The 13,045-nt window shown below is 39.3% G+C and overlaps 1 protein-coding gene across 10 annotated transcripts in view; it reads right to left on the bottom strand.

Annotated features, from left to right (window-relative positions):
• The window catches only part of arvcfb (ARVCF delta catenin family member b), a 222,298-nt gene that overhangs the window by 181,225 nt on the left and 28,028 nt on the right, over nt 1-13,045 (bottom strand). For all 10 annotated transcript variants that reach the window (XM_058070293.2, XM_058070300.2, XM_058070297.2 and 7 more), the window contains exon 2: nt 267-339. The gene's annotated coding sequence lies outside the window, so the exon portion shown is untranslated. The remainder of the gene's footprint in view (nt 1-266; nt 340-13,045) is intronic.

Below are 13,045 nucleotides of genomic sequence, written 5' to 3'. Positions count from 1 at the left end.
TGAAGCGGCGACTTCAGGATGCTGGATTTCATGGCAGGACTGCCAAAAAAAATTATTTTGAGCGTTAGCGTAAGGGGAGGGTTCTGGATCTGATGATCTAATCAAGTCCTTTTTTTCCTACTACTGCTGGATTCATTAATAACAACATCTAATAAGTTCATTTCAGTCTCTCAGGTTGAAGTCATAGATTATTTAAGTATTTGATGATAAAATGAAGTCCAGTGTCATATCAAAAAGACGTTTGTTTGGATATAGACTGCACTCACCTTTGGCTGAGAGGAAAGGCCCATACAAATATCAGAGCAGGAGGACATTTATCAGACCAGCATCACACTCCACCTGTCAGACAGACAAAGGTGTTATTATAAGTCCACCTTCAAAGCAGACAACCGTGTTAATGCAGTGAAGCCTAGTCTGGTTTCAAGTTGAAAATCCATCTGAGTTTGAGAGAATAATAAATTGAATAAGCACTGTTGTGATAATATGACTGGAATTGTTTCACTGCTGTATTAAGTGACACATATTATATTAATATGCATGTGGGATTTTCGTCTTTGTATTTTGTTTCTATTATGAATTGTGTTGTTATCATTAAGAACTGGTGAGAGGCGATCGCATTGCTGTCGTTTTATGACTTGGCTATGTCGTGTTATGTGTTTTTATTTCTCAGCACACAACTATGATACGTTCAAGTACCGAACAAAAGAGCAAAAACATGAACAGCTCGAGGCCTCAAATGTTAACATGACAATAGAACATTCTCATACAACTCCGTGCAATCTGAAATGCCATCTACTATGAAATAATTCATACATTCAAAACTCAACTCGCTTGTCTTTTTAAAGGCAAAAAATGTTGATACAACTTTTATGTGTGCAAGTGTACCAAATGTGTGTGTCCTGTGAGGGTATATTTGGAGGCACACTGAAGAGAAAAAAAACTTCAACAAAATCCAAACTTTGAGAAAGTTTCCATGTCAAAGATCTGTCTCTTGGTTCAAGTGATGAAAGTTTCAGTCGTCGGGGAGGCTGCAAGTGAAACGTGACAAGCATCAGTCACTGTCATAAGGCATATTCTGCCTTACTTTTGATGTCACAGCATGACGTTTTCTTTGGATTGTTTTTTTTTTTTTTTTTTTTTCAATAAATGGGTCACCCCAGAGATGGAGATGCTGTTCAAAACTATTTCATATTGGAAATATATTTAGTAATTAAGTCAGAGGTGTCCAAAGGTTTTCTACCGAGAGCAGCTTACAGAAAAATGAAAGGTTGTGGGGGCCACTTTGATACATTGTGCACCTCAAATTGTAGGTCAATATAGTATGGTCAGCTATAAGAACAAAGCATCTAAAGCTTAGCTTTGTGTTTGAATAAATGGCCCTGAACTTTGAAAAATGGTGGAAACACACAGGACCTTTTAGGTCCAGGAATTATCATACATACAATGGAAAATTTTGTATAGTCCATGAGGACCAAGTGGCGCTGTTTGAGAGGAGTCAATCATGAGCTATGAAAAAACTTGTCAACCAATCGGAAATTGCAACAACACTAAACTCATCACACAATAACTTAACACTCAAAAGTTACAACTGATAAATATACAACCATGTAAAAAAATAGGACAAGCAGCATACAAAATGGAGGGATGGTGCTGCAATACTTCTGTCCACCAGAGAGAGCCAGATAAGCTTACAGCTGAGAGGGAGGCTGATGTCATTGCAGCGTCCCAATGAATGTTATTCAGACACAATGCATTTTGGGAAAACTTTAAAAGAGTTGCTTTTCAGACAGTCCGACTGTTATACTGTTATATATAATGACCTCCTGTGATTCATTTATCAAGGTCAGGTCTGGAACCGATTACAGTGATGAAGAAGAGATGGCATTCTGTCCAACTTGAATGTCACAGAACAACCAGTATAAAAATCAGCCATTTTTTCTGGCAGAATTGGTAAATTTTTCTTTTTTAATCTAACACTTTGAGCATCTGGCACAGTTGCAAAAGTACTGATTTGGCATTGGTATCAGATAATACCTAAAAAAATACCCAACTCGAACCTTAAACCTTTGTATTGAGTTGTGGATTCCTATAAAGCAGCTACACAAGATTACCAGCACAGAAAGCTCTCTAGATCTTCCAGAATATGTACCAATTCCTCTTGGATTTCCTTGGATTTTCAAAATGGTCTGTTTTAATTGATTCCATTCACGGCCCGCATCCGGGAACGGCCACTCGGTTGTGATTGGTCCCACTCAGGTAGTAGCTTGTACAGCATGTACCAGGGCACACCCATATAAGGAAATCACTGGCTTTTGGCATGGCTCTGAATACTCCATTCACGGCAAACTGTGACATCACAGTGAGCCTTGTGAGAAGCCTCCTGCTCGACCCTACTGTTTTTTTTGTAACAAGAAATGACGACACATGCTTCTGTTGTCATAACTTTGATTCAGTGTGTGCAAATACATCCATATACTGTACACACAAGAAGTAGACTTCACAAACAAGTGGGGATAGGATTGTGATTTGAATAATAATAATAATAATAATAATAATAATAATAATAATAATAATAATAATAATAATAATGGATTGTATTTATACAGAGCTTTTCTAGATCCCCAAAGTGGATTACAGTGAAGCCATTCATTCCAGTCACACAATGGTGATGGAAACATGGCTGCCAATGCTCACCGACGTCTTCTCATTCACATATACACACCAGCCTGAAGGTGAGGCGGGTAAAACATCTCGCCCAAGGACACTGACGGTCCACAATATGAGTGGGAGGAGCCTGTTTACCCCGTCTTCAACTCTATCCTGCCATTAACCCTAGAGACCCCATCACTGCACACACACACTCTCACAAAGCTTTTCATCCCAACATTGGTACTCCGACATCGGTCCCCGACCAGGCCGACCGGGAGAGATGTGGAAAAGCTTAACATAGTGGCAAGGTGGGAGAAACCAGAAAAAAAAACACTGGTCATTCTGCAGCAACTACATCATGTGCACATGCATCACTGCAACATGGAGACATTTTTTTCTGGTGTCATCATCAAATAAAGGAACAGGAAGTACACAGACTCTATATATTATTTATATAATACAATATCTGATCACAACCTACTAAATGCCACATTATCTACAATAATAAGTCAACTTCATGGACCTGGAGTTCAGTAATGTCACATGTGTGTATTTCCTGAGATACTTTGTTCTACTTTATTCTCGTAAAATTGTGTTCTTGTGCATAAAAAATTGTGCAAATTTCTAAACTTTCTTCAATTAATTTTTCTTTTTGTAATTATGACTATATGTTATGTAAGCCTGTTTCCACCACTGAAATGATAAAAGTTATCCCAGTGGTAAATCACATTTATGAGATATAAAGTCGAAATTATGACATAAAAAGTCATAATTATGAGTTTTAAAAAATCGAAATTATGATATAAGAAAATCGAAATTATTAGATTAAAAATTCATAATTATAAATTAAAACGTCAAAATTATGAAACAAAGTCGAAATTAAAAGATTTTAAAAATCATAATATGAGATACAAACTGCGCATGTGCAACAGGTGCCGTCTTCTTCACTTGGCAAAAATGGCGGCACAAATGTAAACAAGGTGATTATGGCCAACAGTAGCGATTATTGCTTTCAATATAAAGCTTGTCACTCAACTACCTGCAATATATTATGACACGAAATGTGACTTTCTACAATTGTACTTAAAGACAACCAATAATTTTTATGACGTTTATGCTAATAAAATAAACATTTTCACATTCAAAGCCACCAAACGGGACACGCAGGGAAAAAAAAACATCACAGCTAAAGCAAAAAGGTTTGGTCTGCTGAGGATTCTCTGTTACCATAGGAACACAGGTAGAGATGGTGGTAGTTGAGACGGGCAGGCTGATATCACGATTGTGGTGTCTCATCTGAGAATATCATTTGAAGGAGTGGAAGTCCAGACTGCAATATCTATACCTCATTATAACGAGAGCCAAATACATTTTGGAAGGTTCGTGAAGGAGGAATAATTCTCCTTTAGCACCCCCATCAGGATGAAATGAGTTCTGCATTTGTGCTGCCAATATTACTGTTGATTGTTATGAGGTGCAAATCCAGTATTAACTTACCCAGTGTGTCCATACTGTATCACTTAACATTAATGTATTTATAGCAAAATATTTTATTTATATTATTATTAATATTATTATTACATTTATATTGTTCAAAATTATTTATATTCCAAAAACATAGGCGACTCCAAATTGTCCATAGGTATGAATGTGAGTGTGAATGGTTGTTTGTCTATATGTGCCCTGTGATTGGCTGGCCACCAGTCCAGGGTGTACCCCACTTCTTGCAAAGAGACAGCTGGGATAGGCTCCAGCATACCCGAGACCCTTGTGAGGAAAAGCGGTAGAAAATGAATGAATAAATGAACAATAAGTGTGTAAAGAATATTTACGGCTTAAAGCTGGACTGTGCACGGCGGCCTAGTGGTTAGCGCGCAGACCTCACAGCTAGGAGACCTGAGTTCAATCCGACTCTCGGCCATTTCTGTATTTGTCAATTCTGACAAATTGTCCATAGGTATGAATGTGAGTGTGAATGGTTGTTTGTCTATATGTGCTCTGTGATTGGCTGGCGACCAGTCCAGGGTGTACCCCGCCTCTCCCCTGAAGACAGCTGCAATGAATGAATGATCTGAAATCAGAGATGATTTGGATGGGGGGGTCAAAAATAAACATATCAATCCTCATTAGAGTTGCGGGTATGCTGGAGCCTATCTCAGTTGTCTTTGGGCGAGATGCGGGGTACACCCTGGACTGGTTGCCAGCACACTCACATTCATACCTATGGACAATTTGAAGTCGACAATTAACCTGACATGCAAACAAGCGGAGAATCAAACCCAAGTCTTCCCGACTTGCGTGCCTATGTGCTAACCACTCAAGCACCGTGCAGCCCTTAACTTACTCAAATTAATATTAGGCTATATTTCCAGATATCAATGTCCACATCGCCCACACACACACATTCACGTAAAGATGATGCATGCTCAACAATGTTCCTTTGTCCTGGTTATCCTGGTGTCAAATCATCATTGGATGACAGCCACTTACAATGACGACGCAAACCTTATTCATCTAAAGGTTAGCAGACCTTTACTGGATAAGAAGACGTGGCTCAGTGACCTTCCTGAAGGTTGATCAGTGGTCTCCACAGAGTTCACTGCAAATGGGATCAAGTCATAGCAGTGGGGGGAGGGGGGGGGTGCCTGTGCTTGTGTTGTGTTTGTAGGGGGATGGGGGTGTCTTACAGGATTTCAGTCTCAACAGGAGTTGTCAACCATCTGGAGAGAAGCAAAAACCACAAGACATCCTATTAGCTCATCTTCCTTTCAGAGCACATAACTGGTTGTTGTTCTGCTGAATGCTAATAGCGCTGGTGCACCACAACCAAATTCTGGCTTAGAATTGATTGTGATTTCAACACACATCGGTATAAATCCTGGCGTGCTTAAATAAACATGCTTAAATGTGATATTTCCTAGTGTTTATTCAATAGATTGATTATCTTTTTAAATATAGATAGATCAATATACGCCATCTGGAACAAAAAACATGGATATAGTGAATGAATCAATACTCCCCTAATAAATAGTGTCTGTGTTTATACATTTGTCGATTTTATTTGCCGGCCTTTGAACACATCACAGTTGTTTTAAGATGCAAAAAGTGAAACTTATACTTATATAACTTATAATGTAATAACTTAACTTATAACTCACCAACTATTCTTACTTCAAGATACAACTGTGGTTAGTCTGCTATTCCTCTTTGATTCAAATGTTGGCAAATAAGCTCCTGTGAAGAGTTGAAGTGTAAAATAAAAAAGTCAATCAAACCGACTGAAGTTGAGCTGATAAATTATCCTTGACGATCTTCTCAGCCTTTTCAGGTGTAGGTTGGCTTTAATCCAAAAGAACCTTACAAAGACTGCAGAATAGTAGTACTTAAATTAGTAGTATGTTATCTTTTCATTGTAAAAGTACAATCTCGTACTGAGTGTCTTGTGACACCCTTCGTATTACCCAAAAGTAATGGCTTTGTTCGGGACTGAAGCGGCTCTTTGAAGTGAACAATCAGAACCAGTTCTTAGAAGTGAATGAGAGTTGTCCGTTTTTCGGTTAAAGCTTCACGTGATTGGTCAAAAATGTGCGGTGCTGGGTGTGTTCACACTAAGCAGATGTGGGGGGGAGGGGACTGAGGACAAACATTTGTGTTTCGTAATGCTAGTCTTCCCAAAAAATTTGCAAAAGGCTGCTTTTCCTTTTAGTTTTGCGCATTTGAATGCCTGTTTAGCTGTGAAATGTCTTGTTGATGTGTTGTTCCACTATAAATAGCTTGAAATTTAAAATTGCACACAATTAAATTGAGGGCTGCACAGTGGTGGTTAGCGCGCAGGCCACACAGCTAGGAGACCTGAGTTCGATTCCTTGTGCATGCGTGGGTTTTCTCCGGGGACTCCGGTTTCCTCCCACATTCCAAAAAACATTCTAGGTTAATTGGCGACTCCAAATTGTCCATAGCTATGAATGTGAGTGTGAATGGTTGTTTGTCTATATATGCAGTGTCCTGGTCACTAGGTGGCAGTAATGACACAAACATGAATGAGACATTACCTTACACGGCATTACCTTACCACTGCATCAAGCCATAAAGTCAACCGTGACATGTCCTACATGATACATTAAGAAAAGGTTCTCCTCCCATTCCGTGTGGAAGTGGTCATCTTTGGCTTCTTAATTTTAGAATAAATAACTCCAAATTGTCCATAGGTATGAATGTGAGTGTGAATGGTTGTTTGCCTATATATGCAGTGTCCTTGTCACTAGGTGGCAGTAATGACACAAACATGAATGAGACATTACCTTACACGGCATTACCTTAACACTGCATCAAGCCATAAAGTCAACCGTGACAAGTCCTACATGATAGATTAAGAAAAGGTTCTCCTCCCATTCCGTGTGGAAGTGGTCATATTTGGCTTCTTAATTTTAGAATAAATAACTCCAAATTGTCCATAGCTATGAATGTGAGTGTGAATGGTTGTTTGTCTATATATGCAGTGTCCTGGTCACTAGGTGGCAGTAATGACACAAACATGATTGAGACATTACCTTACACGGCATTACCTTACCACTGCATCAAGCCATAAAGTCAACCGTGACATGTCCTACATGATAGCGTAAAGAAAAGGTTCTCCTCCCGTTCCGTGTGGAAGTGGTCATCTTTGGCTTCTTAATTGTAGAATAAATAACTACAAATTGTCCATAGGTATGAATGTGAGTGTGAATGGTTGTTTGCCTATATATGCAGTGTCCTGGTCACTAGGTGGCAGTAATGACACAAACATGAATGAGACATTACCTTACACGGCATTACCTTAACACTGCATCAAGCCATAAAGTCAACCGTGACATGTCCTACATGATAGAGTAAAGAAAAGGTTCTCCTCCCATTTCGTGTGGAAGTGGTCATCTTTGGCTTCTTAATTTTAGAATAAATAACTCCAAATTGTCCATAGCTATGAATGTGAGTGTGAATGGTTGTTTGTCTATATATGCAGTGTCCTGGTCACTAGGTGGCAGTAATGACACAAACATGAATGAGACATTACCTTACACGGCATTACCTTAACACTGCATCAAGCCATAAAGTCAACCGTGACATGTCCTACATGATAGATTAAGAAAAGGTTCTCCTCCCATTCCGTGTGGAAGTGGTCATCTTTGGCTTCTTAATTTTAGAATAAATAACTCCAAATTGTCCATAGGTATGAATGTGAGTGTGAATGGTTGTTTGTATATATATGCAGTGTCCAGGTCACTAGGTGGCAGTAATGACACAAACATGAATGAGACATTACCTTACACACTATTACCTTAACACTGCATCAAGCCATAAAGTCAACCGTGACATGTCCTACATGATAGATTAAGAAAAGGTTCTCCTCCCATTCCATGTGGAAGTGGTCATCTTTGGATTCTTAATTTTAGAATAAATAACTCAAAATAGTCCATAGGTATGAATGTGAGTGCGAATGGTTGTTTGTCTATATGTGCCCTGTGATTGGCTGTTGAACAGTCCAGTCCGACCCTCTTTGGGATAAGCGGTAGAAAATGAATGAAAATCAGATTGGACCTTTTTGTCTAAATCAGATGGGTCTTTGCTTTTGTGTTTTATAATAGTTTTTTTTAGCAATGTATTCCACATTGAGCATATAAATTAAGCCATGTGTACAAGCATGTGAACAATCCATTTTATATTGTAAAGAAATCAATTTAAGTCTGAGGAGCCATTTGGGAGCCGAAAGAGGGAGCCGCACTAAAACAACCAGCTCCCTTAGAAGAGCCGAAATTTCCATCAGTATTATCCAATCAGAGAAGGAGAAAGAAACAAACTCCCTTCCCTCTCTGGTCCGGCACAACAAATGTTCATACAAAATGTGCCAAGTCTGCTGCCGACAATAAAAGATGGAAACAATTAGAGAAATGGAAAAGCTGATTCAACACTGCTATGAAAAACTGGAGCACAGCAGCATTTACTAAAAAGCCATTCAGACGGACTTAATGCGGCGTGGAATCCAGCCCACCCCAACACTCGAAAAATGCAAAACAAATCCAGTGCATTGTCCCAGACACTTCCATACACACACAGTCCAATCATTTCCCAGCCATTTTCTATACATTAATTCCCACCATGCTGATTGGAATTTATCTCATATTCCCAGACACAGTGACAGTCAAATATACAAATAAATAGTGTTTCAGGTATTACTGTACTGCAATTTAAGAAAACATAAGTATAGTATGAAAATATGCAGTGGAAAATTGCATTCCGTGCATTCCCTTGCTTCTGTGAATATACATGACTATAGTCACATTTATACTTTTTTTATTTACATCATATTGCGCAACTGCAGGGTTTTGAGACACATGCTAACTCGCAAACTATAGAGCGAGCGACCTAAACGGTAGCCTTCAAGTTATTTCCTTTAAACTTAAATAGCCAAAAACTTACCACTTCCACACGGATAGGGGGGATAACTATTAACAGTTATTTAACCTTTAACATGAACATTAATCAAACGTAATAATTTTTCCTGGGTACATGATACCATACAGCATCCATATCAAACATGCGCGGGCCGCACTAACATTAAACTTTCATATCAAGGCGGGGGCCTCAAACTAGTGTCCTGCGGGCCACATTTGGCCCGCGGGCCGTGAGTTTGAGACCCCTGATCTATAAGTTCTTTTCACCTGGCTTTCAAGCAACAGGGAAAGCAGACACACAAATTTACCAGTGATTCTGATGTACAGTACAGTGAAGCACAATTTAGCCCCTGGAGGAAAAAGAAAAAAAAAAACGCCTCAATTTACTCCAGCGAGAAGGAATAAAATGTAGAGTGCACCACTTAATTTATGAACCTCAGGAAATTAACATGGGCTGACAAGTACAATCATATTCCAGAAGAAGCAGATAACTGTTATAATTATCAGAATGAAATAGCCAATGGAGAGACAATAGGCACTTGCAAAAGCGTTACTATGGATATGCAACATCATCTACTGGCCACAGCTGCAGGCACATTAATGGGAGACTGTGATTGTTCATGTTTATTATAATGCAATATATTTCTGAATTGATTACTAGGGGTGGACATTAATTATCCATCTTCTTACTTGATCATTACTGTTTTTTGTCATCAAGTTAATTATAATACATTTGTATCAAATAGGTTACGATGTGTTATTTTTAAGTAAATGTATACGGACTAGGTCTCCAAACAGGTCATGGCTCTACAAGGGGGGTTTGTGTTTTGTAAATGACATGATACAATATATAACATTCAGTTTATACAGTATTGAGTCTTTTTTTTAATCAATAATTGCTGAAGGAAGTGAATAAGGAGTAGGCTGAAGCAAAAGCTTATAAATGCCTACCCCTTTTTGCAAGATATAATCAATGCCTTATGTGAGTGTGAATGGTTGTTTGTCTATATGTGCCCTGTGATTGGCTGGCGACCAGTCCAGGGTGTACTCTGCCTCTTGCCCGAAGACAGCTGGGATAGGCTCCAGCACCCCCTGCGACCCTCGTGAGGAAAAAGCGGTAGAAAATGAATGAATGAATGAATCAATGCCTTGTTTTCCCTTGTTATTATTATCATTGTAATATTATTATTGTTATTATCATTATTATCATTATTGTTATAATCTTTATCATTATTACCATCATTATAATCATCATTAATATTACCACTTTCATCATTATAGTTAACAATTTTTCGATTTTTATTAATTATGTAATTTTCCAGACTTCATTGCTTCTTGTAGAGTGATGTATCATTCCATCTGTTATTTTCTGAAATCCGCAGTATTTGTGCTTTTATTGTCAATTTATTAGCCCACTTTTTTGTGACATTTACATATCATTTTCTGGATTGCATGTGTCTAATCTTGTGCATTAAAAAAAAAAGAACTTGTGGAGAGCACAGCTGCCCTCTATGGGTGTGAACATCCTCTTACACACCATTAACAGTACAGGTTGTGTGCTACTGCAGCAATATATATATATAAATAGGTCTGTTTGCAGATTTTTTACTAATCGGTCACATTATGTTGACATTCTTACTACTGCTTCATTTTTTAATGTAAAACATGCAACACGGGGCTTCCTCATATTGTGAAGTGAATCACTTATTATTCAAATGAATGCAGCCAAAGTCAATATATTATAAAGGAAGCATATCTTGCATCCTCAATGGCTCATGAGAACACAATGCATGTTGTAGAAAATACAGACATGCGGGAGTTAATATTACATTTTACAAAGAGGTCCAAAATAGTGGGCTGATTTTTACATTGCAAGACTCCTGGAGATGATGGAACCTTGTTGCTCCAGAGGGTCCTGATTCAAGATCAACACCAGCATGAAAAGCCTCAGAAGAATGGAGACAAAGTAAAGAAAAGTAACCATACGATATTCAGATTTTAACTGAGAGCAAACGTTCTTGCAGCTTTTATGGCTTCCCAAATTTAAACATGTATCAGCATATATGAAAATGATAGTTTTATATACTCAAATCTATAATTGTCTTATGATGGTATGATAAGATGCAAGCCATACACGAGGGTGGGTGAATCATCAAAAATGCATTCAGTGAATGAGTAAGTGGCTGCACGGTGGACGAGTGGTTAGCATTAAGGCCACACAGCTAGGAGACCTGAGTTCGAGTCCACCCTCGGCCATCTCTGTGTGGAGTTTGCATGTTCTCCCCGTCCGGGTACTCCGGTTTCCTCCCACATTCCAAAAACATGCTAGGTTAATTAGCGACTCCAAATTGTCCATAGGTATGAATGTGAGTGTGAATGGTTGTTTGTCTATATGTGCCCTGTGATTGGCTGGCGACCGGTCCAACATACACATGCTAACTCGCAAACTAGAGAGCTAGCGACCTAAACGGTAACAGCCTTCAAGTTATTTCCTTTAAACTTAAATAGCCAAAAACTTACCACTTCCACACGGATAGGGAGGATAACTATTAACAGTTATTTAACCTTTAACATGAACATTAATCAAACGTAATAATTTTTTCTGGGTACATGATACCATACAGCATCCATATCAAACTTGCGCGGGCCGCACTAACATTAAACTTTCATATCAAGGCGGGGCCTCAAACTAGTGTCCCGCGGGCCACGCGTTTGGGACCCCTGGTTTAACACAAGAATACAACACTTTAACAACATTTACAGGTCAGAAGAACCATCATTGGTGCCCTTTAACATTGAGTATTATAGGTACTAGGTACGAATGTGAGTGTGAATGGTTGTTTGTCTATATGTGCCCTGTGATTGGCTGGCCACCAGTCCAGGGTGTACCCCGCCTCTCACCTGAAGACAGCTGGGATAGGTGACCTTCGTGAGGATATGAAATATAGAATATTTCCTCCCACATTCCAAAAAACATGCTAGGTTAATTGGCGACTCCAAATTGTCCATAGGTATGAATGTGAGTGTGAATGGTTGTTTGTCTATATGTGCCCTGTGATTGGCTGGCCACCGGTCCAACATACACATGCTAACTCGCAAACTAGAGAGCTAGCGACCTAAACGGTAGCCTTCAAGTTATTTCCATTAAACTTAAATAGCCAAAAACTTACCACTTCCACACGGATAGGGAGAATAACTATTAACAGTTATTTAACCTTTAACATGAACATTAATCAAAAGTAATATTTTTTTCTGGGTACATGATACCATACAGCATCCATATCAAACTTGCTCTGGCCGCACTAACATTAAACTTTCATATCAAGGCGGGGGCCTCAAACTAGTGTCCTGCGGGCCACATTTGGCCCGCGGGCCACGCGTTTGGGACCCCTGGTTTAACACAAGAATACAACACTTTAACAACATTTACAGGTCAGAAGAACCATCATTGGTGCCCTTTAACATTGAGTATTATAAGTACTAGGTACGAATATGAGTGTGAATGGTTGTTTGTCTATATGTGCCCTGTGATTGGCTGGCGACCAGTCCAGGGTGTACCCCGCCTCTCGCCTGAAGACAGCTGTGATAGGCTCCAGCACATCCGCGACCCTTGTGAGGATAAGCGGTAGAAAATGAATGAATGAGTAAGCGACTTAATACAATGGGATCCCGGTTGGAAACCCTCAAGGACTGATATGCATACTGAGCAGAGCCAGGAGGAAGCAAATTTCCTCTCTTATTGTCAGGAAGCTGGCATCCACTCCATTATTACAGAAGCAGGAGTCAAAGCAGGTCGGGTCTGCCTTGACCTGCCATCCATGGAAAAGACCCACCAGCAAGAGGAGGAGAAAAGCTGAACGGTGATCATTGCAGCATGGAAGAAGGAAATATCAGCCACCGCAACACAACACAATGATACACCGCACTGGCTGCCACACAATAGTAAGCAACAATGAGAGGAAACAGAC

The sequence above is a fragment of the Doryrhamphus excisus genome, linkage group LG3, assembly GCF_037039965.1.
Source record: "Doryrhamphus excisus strain RoL-2023G ecotype Guam linkage group LG3, RoL_Dexc_Guam_v1.1, whole genome shotgun sequence".
Taxonomy (NCBI): domain Eukaryota; kingdom Metazoa; phylum Chordata; class Actinopteri; order Syngnathiformes; family Syngnathidae; genus Doryrhamphus; species Doryrhamphus excisus.
Note: the sequence above shows the minus strand (reverse complement) of the source record. Positions and strands in the feature narration are given on the sequence as shown.